At 40.5% G+C, this 13,317-nt stretch overlaps 1 protein-coding gene across 2 annotated transcripts in view; it reads left to right on the forward strand.

Annotated features, from left to right (window-relative positions):
• Positions 1-13,317, forward strand: part of PACRG (parkin coregulated) — a 536,574-nt gene that overhangs the window by 116,215 nt on the left and 407,042 nt on the right. The gene's annotated exons all lie outside the window — the stretch shown is intronic.

Below are 13,317 nucleotides of genomic sequence, written 5' to 3' on the forward strand. Positions count from 1 at the left end.
GGGGAGTTCATCTTTCAGTGTCCTATCTTTATGCCTTTTCATACTGTTCATGGGGTTCTCAAGGCAAGAATATTGAAGTCATTTGCCGTTCCCTTCTCTAGTGGACCACGTTTTATCAGAACTCTCCACCATGACCCATCCTTCTTGGGTGACCCTACATGACAGGCTCATAGTTTCATTGAATAAGACAAGGTTGTGGTCCATGTGATCAGTTTGGTTAGTTTTCTGTGACTGTGGTTTTCATTATGTCTGCCCTCTGATGGAGAAGGATAAGAGGCTTACGGAAGCTTCCTGATGGGAGAGACTGACTGAGAGGGGAACTGGGTCTTGTTCTGATGGGCAGGGCCGTACTCAGTAAATCTTTAATCCAATTTTCTGTTCATGGGTGACACTATGTTCATTCCCTGTTGTTTGACCTGAGGCTAAACTATGGTGGAGGTAATAAAGAAAGTGAAAGTGAAGTTGCTCAGTCATGTCCCACTCTTTGCGACCTCATGGACTGTAGCCTACCAGGCTCCTCTGTCCATGGGATTTTCCAGGCAAAAATACTGGAGTGGGTTGCCATTTCCTCAAGGGATCTTCCCAACCCAGGGATTGAGCCCACCGGGTCTCCCGCATTATGGGCAGGTGTTTTAGCATCTAGATAATGCCGAAAGGCAATGCCAAAGAATGCTCAAACTACCACACAATTACACTCATTTCACAGGCTAGCAAAGTGATGCTCAAAATTCTCCAAGCCAGGCATCAACAGTATGTGAACTGTGAACTTCCAGATGTTCAAGCTGAATTTAGAAAAGGCAGAGGAACCAGAGATCAAATTGCCAACCTCTGTTGTATCATTGAAAAAGCAAGAGAGTTCCAGAAAAACATCTACTTCTGTTTATTGACTATGACAAAGCCTTTGACTGTGTGGATCACAACAAACCATGGAAAATTCTGAAAGGGATGGGAATACCAGACCACCTGACTGTCCTCCTGAGAAACCTGTATGCATGTCAAGAAGCAGCAGTTAGAACTGGACATGGAACAACAGACTGGTTGCAAATTCAGGAAGGAGTATGTCAAGGCTGTATATTGTCACCCTGCTTGTTTAACTTATATTCAGAGTATATCATGAGAAATGCTGGACTGGATGAAGCACAAGCTGGAATCAAGATTGCTGGGAGAAATATCAATAACCTCAGATATGCAGATGACACCACCCTTATGGCAGAAAGAGAAGAACTGAAGAGCCTCTGGATGAAAGTGAAAGAAGAGTGAAAAAGTTGGCTTAAAACTCAATATTCAGAAAACTAAGATCATGGCATCTGGCCCCATCACTTTGATTCATGGACCTAAAATTCCATGGCAAATAGATGGGGAAACAATGGAAAGAGCGACAGACTTTATTTTCTTGGGCTCCGAAAGTACTGCAGATGGTGACGGCAGCCATGAAAAGAAAAGACGCTTGCTCCTTGGAAGAAAAGTTATGACCAACCTAGGCAGCTTATTAAAAAGCAGAGACATTACTTTGCCAACAAAGATCCATCTAGTCAAAGCTATGGTTTTTCCAGTAGTCATGTATGGATGTGAGAGTTGGACTACAAAGAAAACTGAGCACCAAAGAATTGATGCTTTTGAACTGTGGTGTTGGAGAAGACTCTTGAGAGTCCCTCGGACTGCCAAGAAGATCCAACTAATCCATCTTAAAGGAAATCAGTCCTGAATATTCACTGGAAGGACTGATTCTGAAGCTGAAACTCCAATATTTTGGCCCTGTGAAAAGACCCTGATGCTGGGAAAGATTGAAGGTAGGAGAAGGGGACGACAGAAAATGAGATGGGTGGATGGCATCACCGACTTGATGGACATGAGTTTGAGTAAGCTCCTGGAGTTGGTGATGGACAAGGAAGCCTGGTGTGCTGCAGTCCATGGGGTCGCAAAGAGTCAGACATGACTGAGAGACTGAACTGAACTGAACATCTAGCTGGGGTCTAAGAAGGTCAGCTTGCTTTGCTTCACTGATGGTTTCGTGCCAAAACAAATACCAGCAACATCTAGCAGTGATCTCTAATGATTTCTAAACAGACTTTGCTTTAGACATTTTGACAAATTTATGCTTCCCTGCTATTGACAAGATTATATAGTTTCGTAGCATTATGTCAAGAACAATTAAACAATTTCTTGCTGACCTATAACAACATATTCAGAACTAAGACATGCATATATTTGCTGAGTGAATGAAAGTGATGGTCTAGTAAGAAGCGGTTCCTACCACTAAAATTTATAAAACAATGATGTGTGACCTACTGCGAATGAGTCTTTCAGTATTTATTAAGTATCTTTATGCACTGGGCACTGTACTAGGTGCTGGAGAACCAGTAGGAAACCAGACATGCCTTCACAGAGCACATGGTCCAACCAACTCACCGTCCACCAGACAACTTTAGCTGCTACCTGAAAAAACAACAACAACAACAACAAAAAAAAAACCTACTCTCAGAATTAAAAAAACAAAACAAAACAAAAAACTATCCTTGGAATTCTGAGCACCTAAGAACTGATGCTTTTGAACTGTGGTGCTGGAGAAGCCTCTTGAGAGTCCCTTGGACTGCAAGCAGATCAAACCAGTTGTCCTGAATATTCATTGGAAGGACTGATGCTGAAACTGAAACTCCAACACTTTGGCCATCTTATGGAATGAGCTGACTCATTAGAAAAGACTGTGATGCTGGGAAAGATTGAAGGCAGTAAGCTCCGGGAGTTGGTGATGGACACGGAAGCCTGCTGTGCTGTAGTCCATGGCGTCACAAAGAGTCGGACATGACTGAGCGACTGAACTGAACTGCACTGAGAAATATATTAAATGAGACAGACAGATAAATGCTCTCTAACTGCCTATCTGTACATTTATCTTTAAGAAAAAGGACTCAAGAAAGAAAACCCCTAAATTCTTGTTTTTTTTTTTCCAGCTTGTGTTTCAAAGTTTATATCAACCCTTAGCTCTGTATAGATTTTACGTAATTTAGTTTTCATTTATATAAGCTTTCCCTGATGGTTCAGATGGTAAAGAATCTGCCTGCAATGCAGGAGACCCGGGTTTGATCCCTAGGTCAGGAAAATCGCCTGGAGAAGGGGCTGGCATCCACTCCAGCACTCTTGCCTGGAGAATTCCATGAGCAGAGGAGCCTGGTGGGCCACAGTCCACGGGGTCTCAAAGCGTTGGACACATGCTAGTGGCTAAGGCACACTAAATGAGCCTTCGGTTCCTACGGATGTTGACTTTTCACTCCAAGGGTTCTCAGTTGGTTGGGAAATCTTTTCTGGTAAAGTCAGTACTACAGGTAGAAGCGGCTTCTATGCTTTAGTTATTCCCACACTTTGAGTGCTGACTACATTTGTTCAGCAATTCTTGGCAAGTTCCATGTATGATTCTATTATATTTGTATAGCTGATCTATCATGTATATGCAGTTATGTTTTGTTTCCTATCATATCGAAGAATTTTTCAGCCAAAAATTTGGGCAGAGATACATTTAGAGTTGCATGGTGATGATTAAGAGAAAGATCTATGGCCGCCCTGAGTTTTCAGAACCTCAAATGACTCTCTTACCAGTTACTAAATGTTAACTGAGCATTTATGAGCACGTGTCATATACTCCCTCTAGGATAGTATAAAACCTCAAGAAATCTAGGAAAATGGCCAAATTCTTGCTCTGGCTGGACTGTTCTCAACAATATTTGTCATAAATTGGTTAGACCATACTCTTTCCTTCAGAGCACTGTTTGACACATAAATTTGAAGGGTGCCTATCCAATCCACCTTGGCTCTTACAAAACTAAGTTTTATTAAGATGCATAAGTATGTTAAGAAAATAATATGTTTCTGCTGAATATGCTAGTTTAACTCTTTGGCCTACTGTTTTAGAATGTGATAATAGGGATATAGCATCTTAATATACTTTGCATTAAAACTTCTCATGATAAATTAAAAGGGCTGTTGAAACAGAATTTTTTTTAATGTATATACCAAGTTTCAACTATATTGACTTATTTTAAACTTACCGAAGAACATAGAAAGCTTAGACTGTAGCTGTCCAAATTTGTAGTTCTACTAAACCCTGTTATTTAATCCTAAACTTGTTGAAGTATATCACATGTATAATTTAAGTTATTTGAAAGTGTATTTTACACTTCTTAGAGACTCAGAACCCCTTAAATTTATTCCACAAAAGGCCCATCTTCTGTAAGATAAATTTAACTTGCCTCATGCAATTAGTATTTAGAAAGGCTCAAATTAACTAGAACATAGCTAAATAGAACCTTTAATTAGCTGGATTTTTTTTTTTCTTTTTGCTCTACTTTTAGGGAGAGAGCATAAGATCACTAGAAAACAAACAAGATAACAAAGATTTGTTTTAAAAATCAGCCTACAAGGTTGGTGCTGGGGTCAGTAAATAGCTAGCCCACTTTTCATATTATAAAACCATAAAGTTATGATTCATTTAAAATAATGACCCAGAGATACCGATGTTCTATGACTCATGGAAAAGATACTAAATTATGTTTAATATACTATTACTTGCTAAGGCAGAAAAATGATCTAATGGATGTTGAGAATACGTTCCGCAATGAAAGATTGAATCAGAATTGGTTTTCTAGTTATCACTCTAAAAACCAAGAAATTAAATTAACCTAAACTCATTTTTACCTGAACATTCTAATTAATCAAATGGACTAACAAATGAATGGTTGAGAGATGAAAAATACTTGTGGGAGAAAAACAGAAGAAATACTTTTGGTGAGAGAAACTTCTCATTTAAAATAATTGTGATGAAAGCTACACATTTACTGAGAGCAGTGTAAGCTTCTTCTAGTCTTTGCCAACTGATTTCCCTTAGGGTCTGATTTCACCTACTCACTTCTTTAGAAATCTTCTAAAGACAAGTGCAGCCCAAAGGCTCTCTAACCAGCTCTACTCTGCTCCAATTAGTCTTTGTAATAACACTTAAAATAAATAAGTATATACAATCTGACGACATGAATGTGCAAGGTACTGTCCTCAGTAACATAGGAACCCTACTTTCTACAAATCTGACACCTTTGCCATAACTTCTTATGGTTCTCTACACCTCAGAATCTGAGGTTCAGACAATTCATTTTTTCTATTTTCTGCAAGAGAGGCTTGGCAAATGCATAGGGAAAAAAAAATTCTGTAAACTAGAATTCTGATTTCTCAATCCCTGATTTCATCTTATCTTACTGGTGTTTCTAATTCCAAGATGAACTTAAAGGAACTATTACAATAAAAATCTATCTAGGAAAGGGAGAGAAAGAGGGGAGGAGGATTCTGTCAGAAAAATTATATTTTCACCTAAACCAAAAGATGCTGCTGATATTCATAACAGGATGGGAACGATAGGACATGAGACAAGTTCCACTGTTCGTGTTTGATTAAAGGAAGCAAATCGGTGCATCAGGAAAACCAAACAAAATCTCTGGACTGTACTTCAGAGAGATTTCCTCTCAGCAAAGACACATGAAAGGCATTTGATAAATATTTGTTGGATACTAACTAGCAAAGATAAAGAAAGTTTAGCTGAGGAGCAGAGCCTGCTGGGGAAGACCAGAGGACAGGTCCAGCTTCTGTCCTCCTAGCACTGTGAAGGGCTCTTTGCAGGTGGGTCAACATTAATCCCTTAGAAGAAATCGAGTATCCCTGAGAGTCAACAAAAGAGTCTGAAATGCAGTACTTGGGTGCGGTTTTAGAAATGACAGAATGATCTCTGTTCGTTTCCAAGGCAAACCATTCAATATCACGGTAATTCGAGTCTATGCCCCAACCACTAATGCCAAAGAAGCTGAAGCTGAATAGCTCTATGAAGACCTACAAGACCTTTTAGAACTAACACCAATAAAAGACGTCCTTTTCATCATAGGGGACTGGAATGCAAAAATAAGAAGTCATGGCATCTAGTCTCATCACTTCATGGCAAACAGATGGGGAAATAATGGCAACAATGCAGACCTTATTTTCCTGGGCTCTAAAATCACTCTGGATGGTGACTGCAGCTGTGAAATTAAAAGATGCTTGCTCCCTGGAAGGGAAGTTATGACCCACCTAGACAGTGTATTAAAAAGCAGAGACATTACTTTGCTAACAAAGGTTCATCTAGTCAAAGGTATGGTTTTTCCAGTGGTCATGTATGGATGTGAGAGTTGGACCATAAAAAAGACTGAGCTCTAAAGAACTGATGCTTTTGAACTGTGGTGTTGGAGAAGACTCCTGAGAGTCCCTTGGACTGCAAGGAGACCCAACCAGTCCATCCTAAGGGAGATCAGTCCTGAATATTAATTGAAAGGACTGATGCTGAAGCTAAAGCTCCAATACTTGGGCCACCTGATGGGACAAGCTGACTCACTAGAAAGGACCCTGATGCTGGGAAAGATTGAAGGCAGGAGAAGAAGGGGATGACAGAAGATGAGATGGTTGGATGGCATCACCGATTCAATGGACATGAGTTTAAGCAAGCTCTGGGAGATGGTGAAGAAGAGGTAAGTCTGGTGTGCTGCAGTCCATGGCGTCGCAAAGAGTCGGATATGACTGAGTGACTGGACATCAGCAATGGCATTAAACGCTCCATGTGCACCAGAGGTGTCTCACCCGAGCACTCCCCTGTCCTCTAGCCCACCTGGGCACCCAAGCTAGATGACTGCAGACTTTATCTCACACCCTCTCAGAATCCTCAGCCCTTGCCCACTTGTTTCCTTGTTTTATGTTTTCATTTTCTTGTATTCTCCTGTTTCTATTTTGATTCAGAGTCCTCCTGTGGGATCGTCTTGGTTCTCCCTCCATCACCACTGCCATTTCTCCTCCAGATCTTTAGCAACAGAAACCATACTTTCTGGTAAAAAAAAAAAACCAAAACAGACTTTTTTTCATTTTTTCTGAAGCCTTTGCGGGTAACGATGGCGACAGAATAGGTGAGCTCTGAGCAGCCCTGCACTGAAGCCCATGGTCATCTGTCCCCAGCCCTGGTTCACTGCAGAGCTACAGGGGCCTCTCTTTCTCGGTCCCTGACTCGGAAGCCCTGTAGCATCCCTCTTTGATGCACAGAGCAACTTGACTCTCTTGTCTCTTCCTTCCCATTCAGATGAGTCAAAAGGCCCATCTTTGCACTATCAAAATGTACTTGAGATATTTTTCCAAACAAAAGAGGAGCTGTCCCTGAGAGGAATATAGTCTTCCGTTAGCAACTGGCCCAAATTAAAACCGAACATTAAAATGGTAAACTTTTCTCCTTGCTGCACCCACGTATCTCAGTGGATGGAGTCCTGGAAGTCAGGCCATGACCCTCCAGTTTCCTGGAACACCTACCAGTTCGATCTCACCCATCCCCTCCATTGGGGGGAAAGCTCTCTAAGCCTTGGCGAAACAACAGCATAACCACTTAACCAGCCGGAGGGGACTGGCTGTCACCTCCATTTATTCTTCATTTTTAGGTATTGTTTGTGCAAAGAAGCATGGTGAGATGAGGACCTTTTGGTCAGTACCGTTTCAGGGCATCTTTATGGAACGATGAGAAAGAGAGAGAGAATGGCCAAGAGTTGTTGGTGTTTGCCACTGGAATAACCATGAAGGAAAATGCCCACATAATTGTGGACATATTTTGTTATCAGTCAAATGAAGGGATTGGGTTCTCTTGGCTTCCAGATCTTTTTCTGGCTCAGAACATTCTTTGATACTGTGATTCAACCAATCTAACATATCCTTAAAGTCTTAGAGCATGTTTGCTGAGCACATCCCAGTAGAATACCTTGTCTGCAAAAGACTGAGAGTTATTATTTGGGAATAATAAATCAGACCAAAAAAGATGTAGAGTACGAGGTATATTATTAGTTTCAAGTTTGCTAATCCTTATTTTATGAGATTTAATTTTCATGACGTTTACTTTTCCATTCAGCCTATTGTCAGAAAAAAAGAATGCTCTTTGTGTTCATTGAAAAGATAGGCCAGAGACTAGTGAATGTGTGATCTGCCCTTGCTCAGATAAATGTCGTGGTTTTAAGAAGTCATGGCAGGGCGTGGGGGCCCTTCTGTTTACCATGATCAAATTAATACCTTACAGACTCTCTAAGTAGTTTGTAAGATGTCACAGATTAATTTTTAATATAATTGCAAAGTTCAAAAGCTAAGAACTATGAAGCCTGATTCTTGATAAATTCACTGTCAATAATGCCATATTCAGAACACAACTACATATTCGGCAAAAATATTATTCCATAAGATTTTATTATCACTCTGAGACTGTACATTATAATTTGAAAGTTATTGAAAATATACCTGAAAATAAGAATCCTCTTTGTAAGTATGTGGAACTTTTTGTATGGTTATTTAGTGTTCTCTCTTATTTCTTGATCACTATGGTGGGGAATTGTAGTCTACGTGGTTTTATAAAAATAAAGCAAATCACAGGGTAACTGAGCTAGAAGATGCACTGAGAGGTTGTCTGTGAAACCTGGGTTCCCTCTTTGAAAGTCTCTGGGAATGGAGTTGGCTCTCCAGGATTTTATTAGCCTGGACATGGCAGTAACTGTCACTCCCTTCACTCTAACATGGCCCGGCATTACCTGAGTGTGCTTTCGCCTGTTTAAGTTTTATATGTGGCAAACGCTTGCAAAGTAGTTAGCACACTGCCTTTGTTGCTGTTGTTCAGCCACTAAGTCACTAAGAGGGACTTAGCCATACAAATCAGTTCAGTTCAGTTCAGTCGCTCTGTCGCGTCTGACTCTTTGCGACCCCATGGACTGCGGCACGCAGGCCTCCCTGTCCATCACCAACTCCCGGAGCTTGCTCAAACTCATGTCCATCGAGTCGGTGATGCCATCCAGCCATCTCATCCTCTGTCAAATCCTTCTCCTCTTGCCTTCAGTCTTTCCCAGCATCAGGCTCTTAATGATTAAATGGTTAACAAAAGATATTAGTATTGTTGTCTGTACAGTAATTTTAAAGAGGTTAACCAAAACTCGGTGGAATTACTGGTCAATTAATAAATGTATTATTGGAATATCTTCATTATACAAATACAGATTCGTAATTATAGGTAAATATTATTTTTAATAATTGAACACTAGAATGCTATCAGTATCACAAACAGAAATTAATATACCAACATGCCAAGAAAAATTCATCATGTTGAATTGAGAATCAAGAAGGAAGAAGATATTGAAGTATACCATTCCCATATTTGCTTATGAAGCAACTGCCTGTTTCCAGAGATTTCTTTCCTGCTCAGTCAGTCTTTTGGCTTTGAACAAATAATAATGTATACATAATTTGAGTGAGATAGCATGTAGCTTTCTTGTATCTACCTTTTTTTTTTAAATTTGATGGAAAAAATAGCAAACATGGTTATGTTTCTGAAAACCTAGGCCTCTGTTCACCTGTGCCTAACAGAAGCCTGGAGACAGCTTTGAGGGAGTAGAAAGGAGTGGCTTTATTACTTTGCCAGGCAAAGGGGGCCACAGCATACCACTGCTCTCAAGACTGTGGCCCTGCTCCTGGGAAGCAGGACAGGGTCTTAAGGTTTCAGGGTTGAAAATTGTACCTAGAGATAGCGTTTGATGTAGTCTTACGGTTCTTCTTTCCTCCTAGAGTCACTGAGATTATTAGGGCTGGCATCAGGTGGTTCCAGAACAGGTTCTGGTGGCCTTCAAGGTTAAGATTATCATTCTATGACCTTCTTTTTGGAATGAAGAGTGCTCGCAAAGAAAAAGAGTGTTGGGGGCATCATTTTGGAAAAGTAAACATCAGGAGCAAGTAAACCCTAGCTGGAGGATAGCCATTTTCAGAGTGCAATTAAGCAAAAAAGGAGGGGGGAGGGAAGAGAAAAGTCTATAGGAAGCCAGTAGAATGGGAGGAAAGAATAAGGGCTTGAATAAGGGCGAGCATAATGGGGATGTATCCACAAGCTTCTGCTACAGCAGTGACATACATAAAATTAGGTGTTTATATTTATTTACAAATATGCATAGGTACATTAATAAATTAGAAACTACTGTAAAAAATTGTAATGAAACTTGTATGGATTATAGGAAACATTCACAGGAAAGAGGAGGCAAGCAGGTAATTTTTATTATTGGATTATTTGAGGAAAAGCTTATCAAGAAAAATTGCGAATACAGCCATCTATATTTTCCTAGCATCTACCTTTGATTTGAGCAAGCTCCAGGAGACAGTGAAGGACAGGGAAGCCTGGTGTGCTGCAATCCATGGGGTTGCAAAGAGCTAGATACGACTTAGTGGCTGAACAACAATCTTCAGTCTCACCTACCATGAGCCCCATTAAATATCCCCCCACCTTCATGCAGAACGAAGTGTCTTCCAAGGGCAGTTTGCATAAGGAGAAGTTTACAGAGATCTGGGGGGAAAGTGTCCAAATATATTGCGGGTACCTTATCCCTCATTGTCATATAGATTTTGGCCTCAAAGCCTGAAAATCACTCGATCAGAAGCTCAATTTTATGAGTATGTTTGAAAACTAATTAGTTAATTAAGAAGTGAAAGTACAGAAACTAGTTTAATGTGTAGTAAAGTCACTTGCAGTTCAAGTGTAAGCCTGACTCAGTCAGATTCTAGTAATTACTGCTAAGTCTGAACGTTCTACTTGATATGTTTTCTTCTTGATTTAAGTGTATTATTTACATGTATGTAATTTGATTATTAAGAAATCAATAAGAATATTAAATTCCAAGTTCAGTCGCTCAGTCGTGTCTGACCCTGTGGGCTGCAACATGTCAGGCTTCCCTGTCCATCATGATCTCCTGAGGCTTACTCAGACTCATATGCATCAAGTCAGTGATGCCATCCAACCATCTCATCCTCTGTTGTCCCCTTCTTCTGCCTTCAATCTTTCCCAGCATCACAGTCTTTTCTAATGAGTCAGCTCATTCCATAAGATGGCCAAAGTGTTGGAGTTTCAGTTTCAGCATCAGTCCTTCCAATGAATATTCAGGACAACTGGTTTGATCTGCTTGCAGTCCAAGGGACTCTCAAGAGGCTTCTCCAGCACCACAGTTCAAAAGCATCAGTTCTTAGGTGCTCAGAATTCCAAGGGTAGTTTTTTGTTTTTGTTTTTTTAATTCTGAGAGTAGGTTTTTTTTTGTTGTTGTTGTTGTTGTTTTTTCAGGTAGCAGCTAAAGTTGTCTGGTGGACGGTGAGTTGGTTGGACCATGTGCTCTGTGAAGGCATGTCTGGTTTCCTACTGGTTCTCCAGCACCTAGTACAGTGCCCAGTGCATAAAGATACTTAATAAATACTGAAAGATTCATTCGCAGTAGGTCACACATCATTGTTTTATAAATTTTAGTGGTAGGAACCGCTTCTTACTAAACCATCACTTTCATTCACTCAGCAAATGTATGCATGTCTTAGTTCTGAATATGTTGTTATAGGTCAGCAAGAAATTGTTTAATTGTTCTTGACATAATGCTATGAAACTATATAATCTTGTCAATAGCAGGGAAGCATAAATTTGTCAAAATGTCTAAAGCAAAGTCTGTTTAGAAATCATTAGAGATCACTGCTAGATGTTGCTGGTATTTGTTTTGGCACGAAACCATCAGTGAAGCAAAGCAAGCTGACCTTCTTAGACCCCAGCTAGATGTTCAGTTCAGTTCAGTCTCTCAGTCATGTCCGACTCTTTGCGACCCCATGGACTGCAGCACACCAGGCTTCCTTGTCCATCACCAACTCCAGGAGCTTACTCAAACTCATGTCCATTGAGTCGGTGGTGCCATCCAACCATCTCATCCTCTGTTGTTCCTTTCTCCTCCTTCAATCTTTCCCAGCATCAGAGTCTTTTCCAATGAGTCAGTTCTTCGCATCAGTTGTCCAAAGTATTGCAGTTTCAGCATCCATGCTTCCAATGAATATTCAAGACTGATTACTTTTGGGATGGACTGGTTGGATCTCCTTGCGGTCCAAGGGACTCTCAAGAGTCTTTTCCAAGACCACAGTTCAAAAGCATCAATTCTTCAGTGGTCAGCTTTCTTTATAGTCCAACTCTCACATCCATACATGACCACTGGAAAAACCATAGCTTTGACTAGACGGACCTCTGTCGGCAAAGTAATGTCTCTGCTTTTTAATATGCTGTCTAGTTTGGTCATAGCTTTTCTTCCAGGGACCAATTGTCTTTTAATTTCATGGCTGCAGTCACCATCTGCAGTGATTTTGGAGCCCCCAAAAATAAAGTCTCTCACTGTCTCCACGTTTCCCCATCATATTTGCTATGAAGTGATAGGACCAGAGGCCATGATCTTAGTTTTCTGAATGTTGAGCTTTAAGCCAACGTTTTCACTCTCCTCTTTCACTTTCGTCAAGAGGGTCTTTAGTTCTTCTTTTCTTTCTGCTATAAGGGTGGTGTCATCTGTGTATCTGAGGTTATTGATATTTCTCCTGGCAATCTTGATTCCGGCTTGTGCTTCATCCAGCCCAGCATTTCACATGATGTAGTCTGCATTAAGTTAAATAAGCAGGGTGACAATATACAGCCTTGATGTACTCCTTTCCTGATTTCCTGATTTGGAACCAGTCTGTTTTTCCATACCCAGTTCTAACTGAATGCCATTAAATGCACTAAAGCCAAAACGCGCTAAATTTCATTGTAATCAACCTGTGAAGAGTTAACGCTAACTTCTAACAGCCCGAATGTTCTCCTAGATACTAACTGACCTAACATCCAATTTGGTGCCAAAACTTTCAGTGACCTAGCATGTCATTATTAGGCCACATTTAAAGCACCTTAATATGTTGGCCAAACACTGTGCATGAAAAGAAAGGTTAGCCAGCATGTTATTGCCCACTGTTGGGAAGACCCCTTGGATCTGGAAATGGCAACCCACGCCAGTATTATTGCCTGAGAAATCCATGGACAGAGGAGCCTGGCGGGCCATAGTCCATGGGGTGGCAACGAGTTGGACACGGCTGAGTGAGCACACAGCAGCAGCAGTCGGTCACAGACAGCAGGGCCAGCTCACCGCGCTTAGACTTCTTGTAATGCGAGTTCCCTTCTTTCTGATAAAAGAAACCAAGTTAGAAACAGATTTTATTGCTTACAAATGAGTGGTGTTTCTGCTGGTGCACTTTCACGTTAGACCTCCTATTAGCAATATTGATTATTTTAGGGATTTGCATAAACTCAATATTGGAATGGACTGTTTCACACTTGTTTTGTATTCTAAATCAGACAAATCAGGCCATACATGAGGGACTGAAAAAAAATGCTCAGGTGAAGGCTAGGTTGTCAAATAGTTCAGAGATTTTTTTTTTTTATTT

Source organism: Ovis canadensis, chromosome 8 (assembly GCF_042477335.2).
Source record: "Ovis canadensis isolate MfBH-ARS-UI-01 breed Bighorn chromosome 8, ARS-UI_OviCan_v2, whole genome shotgun sequence".
In the NCBI taxonomy this organism is placed as follows: Eukaryota; Metazoa; Chordata; class Mammalia; order Artiodactyla; family Bovidae; genus Ovis; species Ovis canadensis.